This window comes from Gopherus flavomarginatus, chromosome 2 (genome assembly GCF_025201925.1).
Source record: "Gopherus flavomarginatus isolate rGopFla2 chromosome 2, rGopFla2.mat.asm, whole genome shotgun sequence".
Lineage (NCBI taxonomy): Eukaryota > Metazoa > Chordata > Testudines > Testudinidae > Gopherus > Gopherus flavomarginatus.
Window position 1 is genome coordinate 8,078,187 of NC_066618.1, and position 23,308 is coordinate 8,101,494.

The 23,308-nt window shown below is 47.8% G+C and overlaps 1 protein-coding gene across 1 annotated transcript in view; it reads left to right on the top strand.

Moving 5' to 3' along the window:
* Window positions 1-23,308, top strand: part of WNT3A (Wnt family member 3A) — a 179,187-nt gene that overhangs the window by 33,385 nt on the left and 122,494 nt on the right. The window lies entirely within an intron of this gene.

Here is a 23,308-nt window from a genome sequence, read left to right on the forward strand (position 1 = left end):
ACGGCTTCTGAGACCGCTGAGCTCATGCAGCTCCACTGAACTCCATTAGTGGCACCCAGCGGAGGCCCAAGAGCTGAGTGGCAGCACAAATGGTGCAGAATGGCTGCTCCATTCTGCGTCATGACTCCGGCAAGCCTCCATCTTACCTGGCATGTGCTGACTTCCGTGTTGGTAACCTCAGCAGACAGGCCAAGGATTGGACTGGAAAAGGACTGTCTCACCCACCTCTCCAGCTGGTGGCTCCAGGGCAGAGCTGTCGAACCATCCCCTTTCACCACCATAAAGCATGCCTCAAGTCAGCCTTAAAAGCGATGTCTCCAAGGGGGAAGATCCAGGTGCAGGCTCGTTTCTTATGTAGGATCCAGTGTGACCTTCCAAAGCCCTGGTCACAGGCCAGCCCTGCATAATCTGAATAATCCAGCAACTTGCCAGTCCCTCAGAGGTTCTCCAGGAATAGCTTTCCCTAGGCTCAGGGGCCCGTGCTACCAGCTCTGTTGAGAAACTCCACTAGATCTGAGCCAATGCACCTGTTGCTGGATGGGGCTGTCATGGAGAGTCAATGCCACCTAGTGGCAGGAAATTCATTTCCCCTAGATCTTGCCTACTTGCATGGTATGGGGCCTGGAGCTCTGTTTTCTGAAGTCCATTTGGGGGAGAGAGAACATAGCGATAACCCACCGCAGGCCACGCATGCTCTGGGCGCTCCTTGATTTGTTACACTACAGCCACTTTATGCCACTCTAGCATCGTAAGGAGGCCTTACGCTGAGGATACATCAGTTCTATACCAGTGCCCTGTGGGGGAAGGTGTTCAAGGGCTTGATGCCAACTCTGGTTTTAGCCCTTGGCATAAGGGGTGGGGCAGGGGTGTGGTCATATGGCATTACACTGTGGGTATTCTCTGTTTCCCAGGGCCTAGACAAAGCAGAAGAGTAAGTTAAAGAAGCCCTGAGGCTGCTCTGATTTACGCCTGAAGGAAAGACATGAGAAGGTAATTTAAATCCACTTTTGCTCCTCCCTAACCTCCTTCCCTGCTTCAAGTGCAGTGATGAAGTTGGAATTCAGGGTGCTAAATAGCTCCTGGGGTTCAGGGCACTCAGCCCTTCCAAAAGCAGCGCAGCACCTCCAGGATCACTCCATCCTAAGGATGAAAATGCTGCTGTATTGCCAAGGTCTCCAGTTTAAATCACTTCTTCTCACAACCCAAACACTGAGGGAGTGGTGAAAGGCCACAGACTGCAAGCAATCTGGATTGCTTAATAAACTAGACACAAGCACTAATGTGTTTTAATACTGCTAAGAGTAGATGTATATATCTAGGAACAAAGAATGCAGGCCCTATTTACAGGGTGGGGTACTCTATCCTGGGAAGCAGTAATTCTGGAAAAGATTTGGGGGTGGTTATGGAGAACCAGCTGAACATGAGCTGGCACTGTGGCCAAAGAGGCTAATACAATCCTTCTCGGTATAAACAGGACTCTCAAGTAGACGCAGAGAGGTTATTTTACCTCTGTATTTGGCACTGGTGTGCCTGAGGCTGGAATGCTGTGTCCAGTTCTGGTGTCCAGAGTTCAAGAAGGAGGCTGATGAATTGGAGAAGACTGCTACAGACTGCTACTGAGGGTTCAGACAGCTACAGACTAGGGACCGAATAGCTAGGCAGCAGTTCTGCAGAAAAGGACCTAGAGGTTACAGTGGATGAGAAGCTGGATATGAGTCTACAGTGTTCCCTTGTTGCCAAGAAGGCTAACGGAATTTTGGGCTGTATAAGTAGAGGCATTGCCAGCAGATCCGAGGCACGTGATCATTCCCCTCTATTCGACATTGGTGAGGCCTCATCTGGAGTACTGTGTCCAGTTTTGGGCCCCACACTAGAAGAAGGATGTGGAAAAATTGGGAAGAGTCGAGCGGAGGGCAACAAAAATGATTAGGGGGCTGGAGCACAGGACTTATGAGGAGAAGCTGCAGGAACTGGGATTGTTTAGTCTGCAGAAGAGAAGAATGAGGGGAGATTTGATAGCTGCTTTCAACTACCTGAAAGAGGGTTCCAAAGAGGATGGATCTAGACTGTTCTCAGTGGTAGCAGATGACAGAACAAGTAGTAATGGTCTCAAGTTGCAGTGGGGGAAGTTTAGGTTGGATATTAGGAAAAACTTTTTCACTAGGAGGGTGGTGAAGCACTGGAATGGGTTACCTAGGGAGGTGGTGAATCTCCTTCCTTAGAGGTTTTTAAGGTCAGGCTTGACAAAGCCCTGGCTGGGATGATTTAGTTGGGAATTGGTCCTGCTTTGAGCAGGAGCTTGGACTAGATGACCTCCTAATGTCCCTTCCAACCCTGATATTCTGTGAAGACCTGTGAGAATGATTAAAGGATTAGAAAACCTGCCTTATAGTGATAGACTCAAGGAGCTCCATCTGTATAGCTTAATAAAGAGCAGGATGAAGGGATGACTTAATCAGTCTATAAGTACATACATGAGGAACAAATATTTAATAATGGGCTCCTTGGTCTAGCAAAGGGAGGTCTAACAGGATCCAATGGCCGGAGGTTGAAGCTAGATGAATTCAGACTGGAAATAAGGTATACATTTTTAACAATGAGGCTAATTAACCATTGGAACAGTTTACTAAGTTTCATGGTGGATTCTCCATCTCTGGCCATCTTTTTCAATCAGGATTGGATGTTTTTCTCAAAGAGCTGCACTAGGAATTATTGTGAGAAGTTCTCTGGCCTGTGAGTACAGGAGGTTAGACTGGATGATCACAGTGGTCCCTTCTGGCCCTGGAATTTATGAATCCCTTTGCTCTATAGGTGGCTTTAAAAAAATCCGTTTTTAAAAACAAATCTAGCGTGGGTGAAAGTTGCCACATTAGCAGCCCTGGAATGTGAATCTCTGGCTATCTGCAGGTGGTCCATAGCAATAGGAGAGTCCCTGTTGCTATCCTGCTGACAAGATCTAACCTGACCCGCAGATGCTGCTTCTGAATGTAGATGAGGCTACGTCTACCCTTAAACCATGACAGCAGTATAGCTACAGCGCTGCATCTGCACCACTGTAGCCCTTCAACATAGACACTCACTACAGTGGCTGGTGGGGATCTCCAGTCACTGTAGTAAATCCGCTTCCATGAGAGGCAACAGCTAGGCCGATGGAAAAATTCTCCTGTTGACCTACTGCTGTACATGCTGGGAGCAACATGGATTTCTCAAACCCCTGAGCGATGCAGCTGGATCGACCTAACTTTTTAGTGTAGACCTGGCCTCTGTCTACATACCCATTCACTCCTTCTCCTTTCTACTGAGACTGGCACCAGCAGTGCCAATGGCTTATGTGGTGGGAAAAGGAAGAGTATACTGAGACCTGTTAAGACAACTAATAGCAATGACTGTCACTTGCTGATAACTTGAGCTGTAGTGACTCCAGTATGAATTTGCACATAAGAATGGCCAGACTGGGTCAGACCAATGGTCCATCTAGCCCAGTATCCTGTCTTCCAACAGTGGCCAATGCCAGGGTCTTCAGAGGGAACGAACAGGCAACCATCAGGAGATCCATCCCCTGTCATCTACTTCCAGCTTCTGGCAGTCAGAGGCTAGGGACACCCAGAGCACATCGTAGGGCAACACTGCACTCCAAATTAATCTCTCTTTTGAGGTATGAGTGAGCTCTCGCTGGATGGCTAACATGTATCTCAAGCTACATGGGAGGCCTTGCATGAGCGCTCTGTGCTCCAGTGGGTTTCACCTCCTGAGAATTCTAGTTCTGCAGCAATTTCAGAAAAGGCCAAGCAAGTTAGGAGAAACCAAGGTTCTTTCAAAATACTGTTAACAGCTACATCAACGCTAGGTGGCAGTACAAGTTCACATTTGACAATGTCTGCAGGAAGGGTTGTCTCTAACATGGGTTGATACCTTTGGAATTTGGACTTCTGAGTTCACTCATTTTTTCTGTGCCAGCTCTGCTTGACCACAGAAGTAGAACAGGACACAGGCTGAGTCACTTCCCTGGTCAATCATCTACTTGACTCTAGTCCTCAGTTAATTCTGGGTCCAAAGAAAGTAGGATGATCTCTGATCCACCTTTTCTTCCTCTCCTCCCCCAAAGCTGGAACCAAGGGTGAGAATAATCAAACAAGGGAAGCAGACAACACAGCACAATTCAATCAAGATCCAAAATAAGACCAGGCTTCAGGCCACTTCAAGCTAACCACCACAGGAGGGGCTGGTTTGGCGGGTTTGTCATTGACTCCTGTGTGTTTTGCCAGTAGGCCACGGGTTCAAATGCAGCTTGAGAGTTAACAAAGCTCATTCCTATCTCACCCCTCTTTGAAATGGGTGGGTGGTCTCCCACATCACAATTGGTGCTAATTAGTCTCCTTGTTGGTAATTAGTTGTATGACTGTAGCATTCTAGGCACTGAACATATCCATAGTAAGAGTCTCTACCTCAAAGAACACATGATCTAAATAGACAAGACAAAGAGGGGTGGGCAAGGGAGGGGATGCAGAGGCAAAGCAAGTTGGTCAAGATGTTTCAGCAAGGGCTGAGCAAGGAACAGAATTTAGTTTTCCTGAGCCCTAACCCCGTGCTGGATTTATTGGGGTTTTTAATAGTCTGGTTCCATCATCCCAGGCATGCATATACTTGCTACAGCAGCAGTGAGGCCAAGGTATACACTTGAATCCAGCCTCCATTGTGGTGTCTGGATCTAGGGTCAAGCTCCTAGCCAGCTAGCACATGGGCACTTGATGGATACATTTTTTACATCTTTGGCCTTTACGTGGGATACTGCAAACTGACAATGCAACCCACTTTGGCAGCTGTCAGGGGGCAGGCCAGCTAGGACCTTCTCCATGACGAACTGCGCTGTTGGGCAGCCAGTGAACCCAGCTGCACCACCTTAGAACTGGCAGAATGGCCGCAGCCCCTGATGGGCTGCTGGTTGAGCAGCCTGGCTTATAAACTGGACCCCCACAGCAGAGCAGCGGCTGCTTAACGTGTACCAAGCCCACAGCTGCCCTTGCCCCTGTTCCAGTCCCTGCTCCTGCTTTGTTCCAGCTCTGCTCCCCTCTGGCTTCAGATTTCTGGCTTCAATCCCCGGCTCTTCCTCTGGTTCCTGATTCCGGTTTACCCCTCAGCTCTGGCATTTGTCTCTGTCCCTCCAGTACTGCCCCTCATCTTGTTTCCTGGACACTGCCTGCCCTGGATCCAGCTCTAACTGGTAGGCCAAACTCTCGCTTCCACCACTAGGTCTGACTGCCCGGTTAGCCAGAGCCACGGATAATGCCTAGATGGATGCACATGGAACACCTTGGCTAGGGGTTGGGGAATTCTGACTTTCCAATCAGAGCTAACTGTTGCGTGGGCATCTATCCACTAGGCATTGGACTGAGTCACCAATTCGTGTTTCAGGGCCTGCCAGGCACTCCTCACATGCTAATAACTTCTGATCGCCTCTGAGCTGGATTCAAACTGAACAGCTAGAGGTGAGAGACATCCCTGCCATCAGGAAGACTCCTAGCCCCTCCTTGCCCTCACTGGAATTACTGAGATGTCTCTGCAGGGATGGAGACACATGTAAAGCGTCACGAATGCAGTAAAGAGACACAGGAGCAAATTCAGCACCCAGAGCCAAAGTAAAATGGAGTTGTACCCATTTTCACCAGGGCTGAATTTAGCCCATAATATACCCTCCAGCTGGGCATGACAAGCAAAAAACCTTTGATCCTTCTCAATTTAACTCCTTCAATAGATTTGAAAGGAGGAAAACCAAACTCTTGTGTGCAATCCACAGGCTATGGAATCCAGCTATGGAATCCATGACCACAACGTATCACTGAGGCCAATAGCTTAGTTGGATTGAGAAAGGGACTAGACATTTTTTATGAATGGAGTGATGGTGTTGCCATGGTGATCTGAGAATATTAGATATTATTTTCTATGTATTGCAAGAATATCTGGAGACAGAACAGTATTAACAATAACCAAGACGTTAGGCAGGGATCTAATTCTTCTCTTGTTTTGGGGCCTTAAGGCAACTTCTAATCATTTGGGGGGAAGAGCCGGAAAGAAACTTTCCTTGGGGACAAGTTATCCCATAACTGCCTCCTGCAGAGTTTCTTCCTCTGTAGTAGCTACTGCTGGCTTCTGCGCTTGGTGGATAATTGATCTAATCCAGTATGGCAATTCTTATGCAGACTGTAGTGCAGGCAATCATGTTTAACATGTGATATACATGGTTGCAAACTGTAGTGTAGATAAACCCTTGGATATCAATGTTTACTTGGGAAGTCAAAGCTTTGTTGTTCTGTTCACCTCTTTGTGTAAGCTGTGTGTGTAAACACGGACATATCTGAACCTGCTCCGTTTCTAGGGCTGTATGCTTATCCAGAGTTCTTGTCCGTGTCGCCCAGTGGAGCTCTGCTATACTTTATTACCTCCAGAAGCCTCAGTTGTGACAACCAAGTATTTGTGGCGGTAAGAGGGGGGTTAGCTAAAGAGAGACAATAGCTGCTCTTTGGGTCGGATCCTGCAAGGCATGATGTGACTGGGAGGTCATTGTTATGGGAGTACCTAGAGGTCTCAGCTGAGATCAGGCCCCCTTGTGCTAGGCACTGTATGGACACATAGTAAGAGACCGCCCCTGCCCCCAAAGAACTGAGAGACTAGATAGACAAGTCAGAGGAAGTATCAATATCCCTGTTTTTCAGCCACTTCAAGACTGTGATCTTGAGGGCGAACCACTTAGCCAGTCTGCTGGCAGATCCAAGAACTGGACCCAGATTCCCTGACTTCCAACCTGGTCTCTTAATCACAAGACCAGTCCTTCCCAGAAACCAGCCTTCCAGTAGTTCACCACAGGCACTTGCAGGATCTAACATATTCCCATATACTGCACTTATCTTGTGCAACAATTGGGTTCTCCCCGGCACTGATGCTTTCAGGGCCCTCGTGCAGCCAAAGCTGCTCTGGAGGACTCAGTGAGGCTGGCAAAAGTAAAAGAATGGCTTCATGATACCATGAAAGAGTGGAATCCAGTGGAAGATTCCAGTACTGGACACGGGGAGGGGAGTGCTTGGTAAGGAAGCCGGAGGACTAGATGAAGCCAATTGTCTCTGTAACTCCGAGTGCATGCAGGTCACTCCGCAATGTTAATAACAAGGATGGTGGTTTGGAGCTGAGCCATGATCCTCAGGCTGGTTTCACTGCTGATTTATGCAAGTGCTGAGCTGCAAGTATGGATGGAGTGCAGTCCCTGCAGATCTCTTGGGGGGGCGGGGTGCAGGAAGGGTGAGCCCACATGTACCTGGCTTCCTCCTCTCTCTTCCTGGGACCCTGTGGAATCACCTGGCTGGATCTCTGTGCTGTTGGAGGGGTGGGGGAGCAGCAGAGAAAGGGGAACTCCTCCCTGTGAAATCCAGCCAGGAGTTATTTATGCCTGAAGTCCCTCTAGCAGCTCACTAGGGAATGGCCCAATGGAGACACATGGAGAAGCAGGCCCTCAATGAAAATGGTTTTACTTGGACCACAATAGGACACCCTTTCCTCACCAATCAATGGGGGTCAGGAGGCTGCACTTGCAGCCCCATCATGCCCCCCTGTCCAGAGTGTGGAGGAGTCAGGGACCTCCACCCCCACTTCCTGCAATTTACTGTGACTCTCAGCCAACCAGTAAAGCAGGTTTATTAGATGACAGGAACATAGTCCCAAACAGGACCTGTAGGTACAACCAGGACCCTTCAGCCAGGTCCCTCTAGGGGGCAAGGATCTTAGACCCCAGACTTGGAGTTCCCTGCCTCTTCCCAGCCAGCCCAAAACTGAAACCCAAACCCCCTCCAGCGGTCTCCCTCCTCCTCCTATTCTCCCCTCTCCCTTTGTCCAGTTTCCTGGGCAAAGGTGTCGACTCGCATGACCCCCTTCCTGGCTCAGGTTACAGACTCAGGTACCGTCCCTCACCTAAAGTCACCCCTTACTCTCCCATCCCTCACGCAGACAGTCCCAGTAAAACTAGATGACATTCCCAGGTCAATCCACCCCACTCCCTACTGCATCACACCCCGCATCCCCTGGCCTTCCCTCAGGTGAGGTAATGATTGCCTTCTGCCTTTCTCCCAGGTGGGCGTCTCTGTGGTAGAGGATCTACTTCTAAGGCCATCTTCATTTGGTTGGGTCTTTTAATGGCTGCTCCATGGTGCTCTGAGTTGGGTCTTGTAGGACAACTGAGGATTCTGTGATCCCATCATGGGAGGCAGCAAGTCCAGTGGTCTCCACAACGAAGGCCAAATCATATTACATGTAGGGGAAGGTGTCCACTTGTCAGGGATGGTGTAGAAGATAATACTTAGTCCTGTCATGAATGCAGGGGGCTAAACTAGATGACCTCTCGAGATCCCTTCCCGTCCTATGATTCCATGACTGTATGGACAGAAAAAAATCCTTCTCCTTGTTCTAACCATGAGAGAGGCCCTTATTTAGACTAGTAGCTGTTCCATGGATGTATTTAATAAAGTCATGTGGGATTTTGTTTGGTTTTTAGCCAAAAGTGGCTGAGAATTTAAAAATTGAATGATAACAGACGCTCTCATCCCGGTGATGATTGAACATGGTGATATTCCAAGCAAAAAGATCCCCCAGCCACACTGCTGTTTCCATCCCATCACAGACTCAACAGACATTCTAGGCTTCAGCTGGACAATGCTGGAATCATATTATACAGACTAGGTATCCACTGGTGCCCAAACACGAGCACTGAACACGGCCACCGTCTGGTTAGACTTTGGCACCATTGAATCTGGGCAAAATCCTAACCCTGACTCAGTTCTCAGCCTGGTAGAGGTAGTGCAGCATCAGTACAGAGGTGGATGCCGACCTAGAGCGTGTCCTCGACACCCACAGCTGCCCATTTTTATTGTGGTAGTGCCTAGAAGCCCAAGCTAAGATCAGGGCCCCATGGTGCTAGGCTCCTTACATGCAAACAGTAAGATACAGTTCCTGCCATGGAGCTTCCTGCTTAAACAGACAAGACTAAGGGTGAGAGAGAGGAAGGATTCTCTCTGCTGTACCATTGAGAACCAAAGAACAGAGAATAAGTGACTTGCCCAGGGTCCCACAATGAGTCTGTGACAGAAATGAGAACTGAATCCAGATCTAAGTCCTAGTCCAGCCCCTTAACCCTTTGCCCTGTTTGTGTCCAGTCTAGCACACAGACCAGATTACACCACACAGACTGTAGTCTCCCTGGGTCAGAGTAGTCGTCTTTGCTATGTGCTTATACAATGCCTAACACAATGGAGTCTTGATCTTTGACTGGGCTTTCGAACTGCTGCTCTAATACAAATTAATAATTGTCTGGGCTCAGACTCTAGCCTTCAATTCTCACCCAGATACCAAGCTGCTGAGCCTGGGAGAAGAAATCAAACTCCTCACCCTCACCGAAACTGAGTGTCTCCATGATCAAGCACCACCTCGCTGGTCCATCTCAAGTTCCAACAGCTCACCATAAGCCAGCCCCAGATTCAGGTGCATCTCTCCACAAAGCCCAAAAGTTTTCCATGGCTTGGAGTCTCGCTCCAAATGTCCCACCCAACCTTGATTCTAAACCACTTTACTCAGTATTCAGAATGACCCATTGCTTTCCTGTGTGCTGTATATAAAACTTCCATGTAAATGTTTTTCATTTGACCCCTGCTAATTCTTGGACTCCGTGTGGCAATGAGTTCCACAGGTTAATTATTTATTGTGTAGAAAAGCATTTCCTTTTATCTGTCTTAATCTTGTTGCCTTTTAATTTCATTGGGCGTCCCCTTGTCCTAGTACCATAAGGCAGGGCAAATTATAGCTCCTGACTTATTTTGAACCCATTCATTATGTTGTATACCTCTTAGTCATCTCTAAGCTATGAAGCCCTAATATTTTAAATCTCTTCCTTCCCCCACTCCCCTTTTTCTTGAGATGGTATGACCTCAATTGAACACAGTATTTAAGATGTACCATCAGGTCATATCGAGATAATTTTCAGCATTATTTTTTATTCCTTTGTAAACATAGTCTGTGGTCTTGTTTGCTTTATGGTCCCCTGCTGCACATTCAGCTGGCCACAGATGCCCAGATTTTTTTATTGCGTGGTTAATCAATGTATACTAGCTGCTAAGATTCTTCCAACGTGCATCACCTTGTGCTTGCCTGCATTGAATTTCTGCTGCCTGTCGACTGGATAACTGCCGAGCGTAGCTCTCTCCTCCTGAAGCACCTCAAGTCTTGGCTAGCCTGAATAAATTTGTCATCTCTGACTTTCACCGCTTTGTTGTTTGCCGTCTCCTTTAGGTTATTAATAAACGTTAAACACTTGCCCTTGGTGTGCCCCACTCCTTAACCCTCTTTTGTAATGAAAATTGACCCTTTTTCTCCCTATAGGTTCCTATAGGAGAACCTTCTCCATCCTCCACGTTCTTCTCACTTCTTCCCTGTGCCCTCCACGTTGCAGAATGGCCAGGTCACTCAGCAGAGACTAGAATTCCCTTTTGTTTTACTCCCCACTCTCTTAGAAAATGAGCTGCTGTTGTATCTCCGTCATCTCTGCCCAGTTTTCCCTTTAATCTCTGCTTCTGCACTGTCTGGCCCCTCCTCAGCCTTCATGGGGCTCTAAAGAATCCATTGATTTCTGAACAGACCATCCAGTGCTCTTTACTCCATGGAGCTGCAGCCCTTGGGCCCTATCAGTCTGGATACACTCTGGTGCCTTTGCTATAGATACAGCAAAAGGGGAGCTCTGATCTCACCTACCCGTCTCCAGGAATTTGCCAGCAAGCTTTGAAAACGCGTCCTTCCTCCTCGGCCTCAGGGTCGGTAAGTGGCATGAGGACAAAGCCCCCTCGAGGAAATGGCATGTGGTCTCCTCCATCCACAAATGGAAAAGTTCCAAAGACCTTCTCAGAAGGAGTAGATCCTAGTGTCACTTCGGCTCAGTTGTCCTGTAAATGATTAACTCTGGAACTGAGTACAGCTGTCTTCACTCTCTAGGCGTCTGACACAGACCCAATGGAGATCATAGCTGTGAAATGTTGCTTGGCAGTAGCAGTGACTGGACCCTGCTGGAAGGCTCAGATTAGGGTTCGTTCAGACAAGGTCTGCTATGTTTGGATGCTAATGCAAAGACCAGCCTGAGCTTTTCACTTCCTTCCTTAACTCCTCTCAAACCAGACAGCTTCTAATTCCTTCCCCCTCTCAGTCTGACTCCCACACATCTCCAAGAGACCTCCCGAGCCCCTCTTTTATCTGAATACAAGTAAGGGTCAGAGCTTCAGCCCTCCCCAGATCCCTCTACCCCTGCAGTGCCCCTTGCTTACCTTTCACATTCTGTGGGCAGGATGGCGAGTGGGCTGGTACCTTGTCTTCAGTGGACTCTCCAGCTGCTTAGTTGAAGTCTCTTGCTCTGGGGCTTTCTGGGGTCAGACATCCCAGAATGCAACCCTTTCCGAATGTGAGGAGGCTTCAAAGCTTGTAAAGTCTGAAGACTCGGCAGAGAGTGCCAGAGCTGGATTTTGACCATAGTAGCGGGCCAGTGGGGCAAAATCAGACCAGACAAAGCTACCCAAACTTCATATCCCTGGGGAATTCCCCTGTCTTATGGACATGCCACCCCACTGAGAAGAGGTGGAAATACTGCTACAATAGTTGGCCCCAGTGCCACAGATTGAGAAGGACAAGCTGTATTGCGTTAGCTGGGATAAGTGATAACTTGCATCTGGTGGGAACTTGGGACTTCTTTTGTCACTGCCCTGGGGTAGGACTGCAGCACGGGTTCCTTCATCCTCTTTCCCCTTACCCAGAACCAGTGTGTGTCTGAGGAGTGAGTTATGTTTCAGTAGGGCTCAATCTCACCCATTTTCTTCCCCCCTGCAGAGCTAGCTCTATATAGGAGCTTAGGGGACTACAGTCAGTTCCCACCTTGACTCTCGAGTGGTAGATGGAGCCAGGAACATACTGGAATGGCTTGCATTGGCCCTAATACAAAGGGGATGTGTGCAAATATAACACTGACCTAAAATGAAAACGTTCAGTGCCTTGGGCTAAGGTTCCACCCAATGCTCATTTTCCCTCTGAACAAGTTTGCCCAACAAGGCTGACTACACCTGCTTCTCCCTATCTGTACACTATCCCTGTGTGTTTCTGAAGGCCATATTGACACGCCTCTTGATGTTTGAGGTTTTTCTTAAAGCCTCAGCTTCTGGAGTCTTTGCTTTTTTATAAAAACACATTTCTAGACTTTATGGTTGCAGAGAACATTCCCAGCATATCCTAAAAGTTCAAAAATCGGAAGGCAAACAACCTCCCCACACACCCAAATTGACGTGTTTTCTTAAAATTTCGGGAACTTTTGGGACCTGCCCTATGATGGGAGTCATAGCTCAGTGGTTTGAGCATTGGCCTGCTAAACCCAGGCTTGTAAATTCAATCTCTGAGGGGGACATTTAGGAATCTAGGGCAAAAATCTGTCTGAGGATTGGTTCTGCTCTGAGCAGGGGGTTAGACTAGATGACCTCCTGAGGTCCCTTCCAACCCTGATATTCTATGACCCTGCCATGTCTGGATGCTGTGGATTGGCAGCAATGCAAAGGGGTTTATTTCCAGAATGCTTTCAGGCTTGGAATGGCACTGCTTTGGAGTGCAGATGAGACAATCCGCCTCCAAGGGGCACAGTACATGGCAGAAGAGGCAGGGGGGAGTTTGGAATGGGAGTTCAGCTAGGATTGGCCCATCAATGGAGCTTGCCTAGCAGATGAGCTGCAGGGCCTTATTTTAGCCATTATCCAGGCGATAAGTTTTGCTAGGCACTGTTGCAGGTAACAGAGGAGTCTGAACTTGGACCTCTGGCAGACTGGGGTTTCAAATCAAAACCTCACCCAGGCCTTGTCTTTATCCTGATTCCAGCTTTGGGGGGGAAGTTGCTGGAAGAGCTGACCCCAGCCCAGCCTGTGGTGACTGGGTCTGAACCGGAACCCCAGTTCTCAACACCCCCCAAATCCTGATCTGGGCCCTGAACCAATGACTTAAATGCTCAGCTACTCACACTGTGACTAGGGGGCCCATGCTCATCCCACCGAGTCCCTTGCAGTTTCCCAAACACCTGTCACATGCCGTGCTGAGGAGATGGTAGTATTAGGAATTCCTTTCTTCTTTTGCTTGGGGAAGATTAGATGTAAATTCTCTCCTCAGCCATTGGACCCATTCATTCCTTCTGGGCTCTCTGAGGTGCCCAGAGAGAAGGTGAGCAGTGACTTGCAATCCCAACTCCACAGCTGGGTACCCAGGAGATCGGCCAACTCGGTGCAGCTGTCAGGAACCTCGCTGCCAGGGATGCTATCCAGAGATTAAAGCTGCCCCGCCTCATTGAAAATCCCCGGAGAGGACAGTACTATCACCACCACTGCCCTTCCCTGGGTCTCATGTCCAGACCCTTCACCTATGCACGTGAAGCAAGTCCTATGTCTTGCGGGAAAATTCTCTGCACCTTGAAGTCTTTAAACCATGATTTGAGGGCTTCAGTGGCTCAGACACAGGTTTGATACAGGAGTGGGTGGGTGAGATTCTGTGGCCTGTGTTGTGCAGGGGGTCAGACTAGATGATCATAATGGTCCCTTCTGACCTTAAGGTCTATGATTCTATAAGAATGATGCTACCCCTTCCCCCTGAATATCACCCACCTCTCGCCAATACAGAGCTCAGCGATTGCTGAATTTTATGTGGCTGCTGGGAAGGATTGCAACCTCTTTGGGTCTAAGCTTGCTTTCCATTCACAGGCACCCCACGCCCTCGCAAAGCCAGTGGAATCCAGCCCTGCCATTTCTACTCAGTCCTTGTGCAGACCACATCCCCCACCATAGTCCATGGGAGTTCTGCCTGCCTGAGGGCTACTGGATCTAGCACAATATGGCTTCCAACCTACGAGTAACTCCACATGGAGCTGTAATGGGGCAGAGTTCTTCTAACCAACTTATTTTCTCACCTTCCCCCACAAAAAAATAAAATTATACAGGGCCTCTCTCCTTCATCCTAGAGCATCTGGCTGAACACAATGGGAGCCAATGGATTTTGCTATGGATTTACTCCGCTGAAACACGAAGCAGAAACTTGCCTATTTCTCCATCCTTTTTTTTAAAAAAAAATAGCTTTAAATGATCTTCCTTTCGCTTCTAAGTTCCCAAGACTCTAAAAGCCAGTTTTTTTAAACCAGCACAATGAACAGGTTGATCCTCCAGAATGGATTTGCTTCTTTCCTGTAAATTTGAAGATATCACTCACCCAAAATGATGCAGCCACAGGTGTTCCTGTTCCATTACATCATTCTGCTCCACATCCTGACTTTTATGGCAGATCCATCCTGATGCGTCTGCACAGCGCCTTGCGCAGTGGGGTCCCGACCTTTGGGTGAGGCCTCTAACCACTAATATGCAAATAAATAAGAGGCAGCCGTGGTCAGTGAGTTGCATGTGCCGGTGTGTGCAAACAGTGAGTCTGATTCACCATTGCCCGGTGCCTTGTGGCATCATGCTCACCAGTGCCAAGGGGTGGTAAAAACACGACTGTTCAGATCTAGCAGTATTTTACATTCATTTTGCCTGGGAGTAAGTGAGTGCCCGAGGTGTGGTGCAGCAAAGAATCTGCAGGAGACGCTTGCTTGCACCAAGTCAGCTTGCCAGAACAAAAGGCCAGGCAGGTGGCCACCCCACAACTACATTAAGACATCATAACTTTGACTAATTTGCAAACAGTCTGAAAGGACATCCTCCCTCCCCCCAAAAGGGAGAGCTGTCTCTTTAAACCCTGAGGATATGACCTCTTGTCCTCTCTGTTTATAAAAAAAGAGAGAGCGAGAGAAAGCGAGAGAAAGTCAGACTGCTGCCTTGTTAAACTCTCCCCCCTTTTGTGATGAAAATGGGGTGGGGAACCATAGTTATTCCACCAGCTTCTGGTTTCTCTTTTTGTCATTCATGCGCCAGGTCCTTTCTGTTTATTTATTGACTCAGATCCCTTGTCAACACAACCTGCTTCTTGCATTTTTTAACACCTTTTTTACTGTCTTCCAAATCTGCATTCTCCCCCCCTCCAAGCCCCCACAAGATATAAAACAGATGGGAAGCTTTGTTCTCCATTTCCCTTCCTCTTGGACAGGCTCCTGTTCCATCCTCAGACTTTATTCATCATATGCCAAGGATGAGAAATTTTTGATGAGTGCGTTAAATAACACTTGATTATTATTATTATTAATATTATTTTTAGCATCATCCACATGGCAATGCTCAGGCAAATAGTTCTGGGGCCTGATTCTCCTCTCCTCTCTACAAGTTGGTGGAGTCTTGGGCTCATTTTAGCTAAGCTTGTCAATTTCATGACCAATTGGCAAGTCTGCTATTAAATATAAATGGTCTTGAAATCCAGGGCCAGACGTTCATCTCATGTATAACTTTACTTACTGTCTTTTTGTCCCAAGTTTGTTCAGCACCTGCTCCATGACTATTAACCAATGTGGTAACACTAGCTGGCAATCTGGCCCCCAGCCTTCAAATTCTATCCATCTTTCCCGGTTGGTCTTATTAATTCCTCCCAGTGGGATGTGCTCTGTGGATACATAGAAGAGACTCCAGTCTCTGGCTTTCAAGCTAAAGCCTTTAAGCAGCATGAAAATTCCTGCTTTAAAAATATATCATACTGCAAAGGCAGGATTGGGCCTCAAATTTTAATCTCTTGATAAAATGTCACTTTGGTACCAAGGAAATAATATTTTGGTTGAATTCATAAAAAGGACAAAATTCTGAACCAAAGGGTTTTTTTTTAAATCCATTTTTGCCAGTTTAAGACCAAATGGGGCAAATGGTTTGGAACAGGAGTTCTCAAACTGGGGGTTGGGACCCCTCAGCGGATCACCATGTTACTACATGGGGGGGGGGGTCGTGAGCTGTCAGCCTCCACCTCAAATCCTGCTTTGCCTCCAGCATTTATAATGGTGTTAAATATATATAGAAAAGTGTTTTTAATGTATAAGTGGGGGGGGTCACACTCAGAGGCTTCCTGTGTGAAAGGAGTCACCAGGACAAAAGTCTGAGAACCCCTGGTTTAGAACCTCTAGAGTTTCTTGCTTTTCTTGATTTCATAAGGAAGTCTCCATTTCATATAAAACATCCTGGTCTTGTCTTAGTTTTTTCCCAAAGTGTCACCCAAAATTATGCTTACTAAAAATACAAGGGCAAAAAAGGATAAATTAAGAGCCAGATCTTGTATTTAGGGTTGCCAGTTTTGATTGGATATATTTCTGGAGATTTCATCACAGGACAAAAGATTAATCTTTAATTAAAGGTTATAATTCCTGGAGACTCCAGGCCAATCCTGCCTGTAGTCCTTAGGCTGGATTTAGGACAGAATACTCACTGACTTCAGTAAAATCTTGCCTAATGCCCCAATCCTGCAACTACATATATAATGGGCATCAGTGCTATTGATTTCATGCTCAATGCTCCCTTTAATAAGCACTAAGAGTTTGCAGGATCGGGACCTAGAGAGGAAATCCTTGGCCCAAAAAATGTTTGCATGGGAGAGAATAGGTGGGTAACTGTTGCTCTGCTTAAACAGATTTCATATAGGTTCAACTCTTTAGGGTATGTCCAGACTGTGATAAAAGATGACTGCAGCTGGCCTGGGTCAGCTGACTCACAGAGCTCGGGCTGCGGGGCTGTAAGACTGCAGTGTAGATGCTGGGCTCTGCAGGCCCTAGCCAGCTGACCTGGGCTTTGAGACTGTGTGCCAAGGTTTTTTTTATCTCAGTATGGGCATATCCGTAGAGACTGAGACTGCATACTCGTGCACATAAGTACTTCTACCCACGTGAAAAATCCCACTGAAATCAATTGGCCTAGTCACAGGAGCAGTTACTCGTGTATGTAAGTGCAGGATCAGGCCCTCGACAATGACCTTTGAGCTTGGTCTTGCATTCTTTCCTTGGGCAAAACTTCCTGTGGTGTCAATTTGCCTGAGTCAGGCCTGAAGAATCTATATACGTTCAAATACACAACATGTTGGCATTTGTAATCCCAGGTGTCGGACTCCTAAGCATGAGTTTTGCTGGACTGGAGCCAGATTGCTCAGGATTGAGCCCCTGTTGGTCAGATCCTTCAGCTTTTATGTAGGTTCGACTGCCCTGGCAATCTAGAATTTTGAATCTGCAAAGAAGTGACTTCTCCAGGGCAGGCCCTTTAACTGTATTTCAGTAGATCAGTGCTGGGGAATAAGGGGTGGAATCCTGCAAAGCTTTGTAAATTCGCTTAGCAAGCAAACATCCTCAGGCCCCCCTGTGACGCAGCCATGAATGTGAAGGCTCTTCCCCATCTCTGGGTAACACAGATTTTTCTTAGTCCTTGTCGGCTGCATGACCCTGAAAAGGAGGGAACCACACATGGGACTACCTGGACCCCGTTATATATCAGTTCACTTTCTGTGCCATCTGTTCCCTTCCCACTTTGTTTTCTCGCTGAACCACTAGGGGAGCCAACGTTACACCAGGTACAGTCCTGTCTCTCCTACACACAAGAGCAAGCAAACTGCTGATTCCAGTTGGCAAAGAGGGGACATGCCCACGGTCACACCACAGTTCAGTGGCAGAGCCAGGAATAACCTCCCCCTCCCCCACACCCAGACTCACAATTGGGGTGCTAGCCACTAGCATACACTGCCTTTCTCCACTGCCTTTTTGCTTCATTAATTCGGGCCACAGCACCTCCTTGGCATGCCAAGCATAAGGACCAGGCAAGTGGGACTGGTAAGCATGTGAGAGAGAAGTTTATAATTCTTCTTCTTCCACTCCCCCACCCCTGCAAGATAACAGTGACCCTTCCAGGCAAGCACTCCAGAAGTGGAAGGGGAGGGATAGTTCAGTGGTTTGAGCATTGGCTTGCTAAATCCAGGCCTGTGAGCTCAATCCTTGAGGGAGCCATTTAGGGATGTGGGGCAAAAATCTGCCTGGGGATTGGTCCCCCTTTAGGGAGGTGGTTGGACTAAATGACCTCCTGAGGTCCCTTCCATCCTTGGCATTCTATGGAGCTCCACACAAACTGTTCTCTCAGTCTTATGAGTGAGATGATCTACAGGAAAATGCAGAGGGTCTGACACTTTGCATAGGACAGAGCATATGTCTCAAAATGATGGCTTTCTGGACCCATAGTTCCATGCAGTGAAAAGGCCATGCCACTACCAGCCCTTTGTGATACCAAACTCTTCCCCCTTAGAGGGACATCACCTCAGGAGCTCTGGGCAGTTCACCATACTGAACTTCCCCTCAGCAGTGCTTGCCCCTAGAAGGGGCCTTTCAGTTGTGTTTATGTAAATACAGTGGAGGAAGACCAGCAATATTGAAATTTTCTCACATCCCATCTTTCAGTGACATCAAATAATCTTACACAATTCAAGCCTTTTACATAAGAACTCCCTGGCCAGATGCTCAGCTGGTGTCAATACATGCAGCTCGATAGAAGTCAACAGGGCTATGCATGCTTATGCCCTGAGGATCTAGCCCTGAGTGTGCACTGGGGCTATTAAGTTCTACCAGCAACATCTTAAATTTGATAGCAGATACTCTAAGATCCTGGCTCATTATAATACATGTGTGTTGAAAACCCCTTTCCAGCACCAATGCCAACTTGCGCAGCCTCTACTTCCTCACTGCAGGACAGACTTATACAGTAAATCCAGCTGGTCATAGCAAGCTGGTGGAGGAGGCACTGCCATGGGCAGCAAGAGATGTGGCATCGATTTGCAGATCTACCATTGGTTTGCATTGAGGCCCAGTCTCTTAACCGTTCCCTGCCTTCATTTTCCCATCTCTACAATGGGGAGAATACTACTCACTGACCCATTAATTATGTTACTGTAGCACCAAGGCCCCAGCCAAGGCTGAGATCTAAGCACTGTACAAATGCAAAATAGGAGTCAGCCCTTGCTCCCCAGACTAAACATGGGAGGGCAAACAAAGGTGAAGGGACTTGCCTGGCATCACACAGCAATGCAATGGCCGACTCAGCAATGGAATCCAGGTCTCTTGGAGCCAGCGCCAGTGTGGATCCTCGCTGCTGTTGCGAGGATTAAGTGAATGCGTGTGATGTGCTCTGAGCTCTTGGCTGGAGGATGCTGTTGAAAGGCAAAGTGCCCTTGATTTACTCCAAGTCCTCTCCAGGGACGAGCTGGGTTTGGGGGGCAAAGGAGGGTAAGAGAAGTGATGCTGCAGGGTGTTTCTCACCCGTGTGGCATCCGCCTTCATTGGCCGGTCAGTGGGTTGGTCTGCCTGCCTTCCTGTCAGGCTAGCTTCTTGGCAGCCCCGAATAGCTCTTCTCTTCCCCCTGTGCCCAGGGTTCTTTAGTTCCTTGCAGAGAAAATGGAGCCTTTTCAACTACAGTACAGCTCAGTTTATCTGGGCTCTGACAGAAACTCCCTGTGTCACTCAAAGTGGGGACCATCTTCTAACTTCTGTTCTCCCCTTACCCATAGGAGGGGTGCCCACAGATTTCAATAGATCATTTTCTTGAATGACCAGGATTGGACCTAGTTACACTGACTATCTGATCCCTTGGTTATGGGGGCTGGGTCATGACCGCTGTTTCCACCACCACCTCCTCCTCCTGCCTCCTGACAGGCAAGCAATGAAGGCTCCAGTGACCATTGTACCTTTCATCAGAAGATTTCAGACACTAAGGAACACATTCTTGCAGCTTGCCCTGGAAGACAGGTAAATATTTATGTTCTCATTTTACAGAGAGGGGAAACTGAGGCAGTGAGCCATTCAGGGCTTACTCCTGCTCCCATTGAAATCTGTAGCAAAACCAGCAGTGCCTACAGGGGTGCAAGATCTGGCCCATAAATGACTTCCTCCAGGTGGCAAAAGGAAGGCTGTTGGGCCAGACCCTCAGCTGGTGCAAATCGGTGTTGTTCTATTGACTTTGATGCCTGATTTACACCAGCTAGAGATCTGGTTCCTGTCTCCTGTATTTTAACCACAGCCAACATTCTCCCCCATCCACATCCTGCACTATTTACAAAATAATAATACTAATGCCTTCCAGCAAGGAGTCTAAGGCTACCCTGAATTACAGCAACGAGCAGCCTGATCCTACCTACATTTACTCCTTTTGGTAGCCCCATTGCAGAAAGTAATTCCCTGAAAATCAGTGGGGCTAAGCACAACCTGAGTAAAGATTAGCAGGTGACTCTTTGCAGGATCGGACCCTAAGAAAGGACCAAAGATGGGCAGAAAACACAGCAATTTACCATGACACAAATGATCCTAAGTCAGTGAAGCCAATGGAGACTATGCCATTAACTCCAATCAACCACAGAATCAGGTCCTAGAAAGATTGCTGGTACAGCTAGGCTAGTGTTAATTAGCTATAACCAATCCACTGCAGCATAATTAATGATCCTAACCACTATTGCCAAGGATGGATATTATTTTCCATTAGCTGATTTAGGCATAGCAAATTATCATCAAAGCATTTTGGAAAATGATACCCATTCTGGTGGGCTTAGGATAAGCATCCTGCAGGAATGAAAATCACTGGAGGTGGAACTAAGCCATAGCCTCTTTGCAGGTTGTGGTGGGGCTCTTAACACCAGGCCAAGCATTTGCCTGTAATACTGTCAGGAAAGCCTTGTTTTTTGGATTGAACCCTTTCAAAGAGTGGCCAAATCCAGAGCATCAGGGTTGGAAAGGACCTCAGGAGGTATCTAGAGTCCAACCACTGCTTAAAGCTGTACCAATCCCCAGCCAGATCAGATTTTTGTCCTAGATCCCTAAATGGCCTCCTCTAGGATTGAACTCACAACCCTGGGTTTAGCAAGCCAATGCCAAAACCACCGGGCTACCTGTTCCTCCTTAGTGATTTGTTCTGATATGATTATTTGAGGGCCCAGATAGCACCACCCCACCCAGGGTACAATGAACAAGACCTGGGGTAGGAATTAAAAGCAGGGCTGGAAAATAAGCCACAGCTGCCTGGTAAAGAAACAAAATCCACTTCTTGGCTATTGTACCTATTTACTGGGCCCATGACAAAGCTGGGGCTGTCTCCATCCTCCCTAAAAAGCGGCTGCAGTTGTATCTTCAGGTCGATTCTGGTGGGTCCCTGGTGATATTTCCCAGGTGATGTGGCCTCCCTTTGGGGCCCTCCAAGGGACAAGTGACTGGGCCTCGGGCGCGATTTGCTAAGCGCCCCCCCAGCCATCCACTTCCAGGCTGTCACTTGGCGCGATCTCCAGGCGCTGGGGGTACAAGGGCAAGGCGTGTGAGCCTCCGAGGCTGCCCTGTGAGCAGCCCCCCTGGCAAAGACAGAGAAATCCCCTCCTCTGAACGCCCCAGCGCTCGGGTCTTTCCCGCACCGCTGTCATTGGATGGGATTTTCGCTAAGACGCAGGGAAAGTCCTTAAGATTGGGGGGGTTTCCACTCCCTCCCCTTTTCTTTCTAGCCCCACCTTGGGCAATGCGCTTCCTTTGCTCCCCCAGCCTCTTTGGCTCCGGAGCCCTCCGAGGAGGCGCGATTGGGGAGGGGGCAATTGATACAACACAACACAATACAACCGAGGCATCAGGCCGACAGCGCATCCGTTCCTGCTCCTGGAAGGAAACCGCATCGAATCCAGCTGGGCTGCAGGAACGTGATGGGTTCTGGCAACACTGGCCAGATCGCCTGGGTTTCCGGTCACCTCTTCTCATTCCTTGGCAGGGTGGGAACAGAGATCCTTCCCCTCCCACAACCAAACAGTAAGGCAGCATTAAAAGCCCGATCCTTGCAAAGCTCCAGGGGCCGGGATCGAGCTCATTACGACCACCCCAGAACGTGGTACATGTCAGGTTTAGCTTCATCGGGATTTATTCCGTGTATTTAAAATAAATAAATACGTATTTTCCCTTAGACTGGGTGTCCGTATCGGGGCAAATGGATCTGCAAGCCTGGATAAAAGGGAAAAATAAAGTTTGGGTTAAAGTGACACACGATCCGACCCCTCCTCCCACACAATCATGGCATAAAAATCGGATCTTGGTTGTATCTTTCATCAGCGGCTGAGAAATTCTGCTAGCCGAGCCTCTCTTTCAATGCTACCTCCACCTCTCTCTTTGCTCACACACAGGAAATGCCCGTGTAATAGCAAAGTGATCGTTACTATTCCGCATTAAAACCAACAGCTGGTTGCGCTTCTCCACTTCGGTCCCACCTACCCAAGCCCTTCACGGCAAGATTCCCAACCAGCCAGGGGGAGCCGGATGTCTGACACGTTGTCTCAAATTCAGTTCTTTTTAAACAATATGTTCCAAACCCGTAAGAAATCTGGCCACCTTTCCCATTTCTGGCAGCTACCGCTTTTTATTATTATTAATTTTATTATTATTAATAATATTTTATTATTATTGTAATTCCTGTCGCAGGAAAAACAGTTGGCTCAATTCAGCTTCCATGCAACCCCCCCCCCATGACATACATTGTTTCAAGCTACAATTAAACAAACTAGATCATTTATTAATCCTCGCTTGGGGTTGATCTGATGGGTGAAGTCGTTTGAAGCCACGTGCTGGCTACATTGACTATGCGAATCTTTTCAATAATGAGGGTGTTCCATATGAAGGGGTTGCATGAGGGGGTTGGTTTCCTAGCCCCGAGGTCTGCACTGGAGCTCTGCGATGGTGGAAAGTGTGTGTAAATTCTCTTTTTTTAAAATGCAAAGAGAAAGTTTCTCAAAAGTTTGTTCCAAGTCTCAGCCGGCCGCTGCGAGGAAAAGGAGATTTATGATGAAGACAAGAGGGTAAAAAAAAGACCAGACCGAGCAAGTGAAAACAAACAAGCAAACACCTTCCCCCCTCAAAAAAAAATAACCTCTCAGATTTATGTGTTTTTGCATTTTAGTAGCTTCTACCCAGGGAGTGAAATCCGGGCAGGTTGTTATAGCTACCCTAATCCACAGGGGTTCCCCCCCCCGCCTATTTAAACCCCCTAAATCTTCCTCCCCCTTTTAAAAACTACATTTTATCTCTGGCTTGTGGGCCAACATGCCCCTAATGAGTATTAAAACACTATCTTCTCGCAATTAGCTCATTCCTGCCTTCCCGCTCCTGATTGACAGAGCGAGCAGAAGCATCAGAATTTTCCCTTTGGCAATAAGTGCTGATTGGGTCCTTCTAAAGAGAGTTACTTCCAACTTTTTTTTTAATATTTGCCTTCAGTGTCTTGGCTGAGAGAAGAGTTTTTTTACCTCTGCGATTTTTTTTTTCTCGAGAGGA